Source organism: Vespula pensylvanica, chromosome 23, assembly GCF_014466175.1.
Source record: "Vespula pensylvanica isolate Volc-1 chromosome 23, ASM1446617v1, whole genome shotgun sequence".
NCBI lineage: Eukaryota > Metazoa > Arthropoda > Insecta > Hymenoptera > Vespidae > Vespula > Vespula pensylvanica.
In genome coordinates, this window is record NC_057707.1 from 782,632 (window position 1) to 782,871 (window position 240).

General features: G+C 33.8%; 1 long non-coding RNA gene across 1 annotated transcript in view; it reads left to right on the forward strand.

The window, feature by feature from the left end:
- The window catches only part of LOC122636802, a 268,896-nt gene that overhangs the window by 193 nt on the left and 268,463 nt on the right, over nucleotides 1-240 (forward strand). The gene's annotated exons all lie outside the window — the stretch shown is intronic.

Consider the following 240-nt stretch of genomic DNA (forward strand, 5'->3'; position numbering starts at 1 on the left):
TTACACGTTACGACGCAACGTTAGATCCAACAAATCTGAGATTAAAATTAGAAATTGTTGAAATTTTAGATTAAAGTTATTTCATGTTCCTCGCGCGTTAATATCTTCGAAATGTTTAAACGAATTGGTGTGTGTGTGTATACAGATATACATATTTGTGTGTGTGTGCAGCAGTAGAGACTGATTGCCATCTGGAAAGAATAATGGAAATTTCATTCTTGGACGTAGCAAATATAAGGA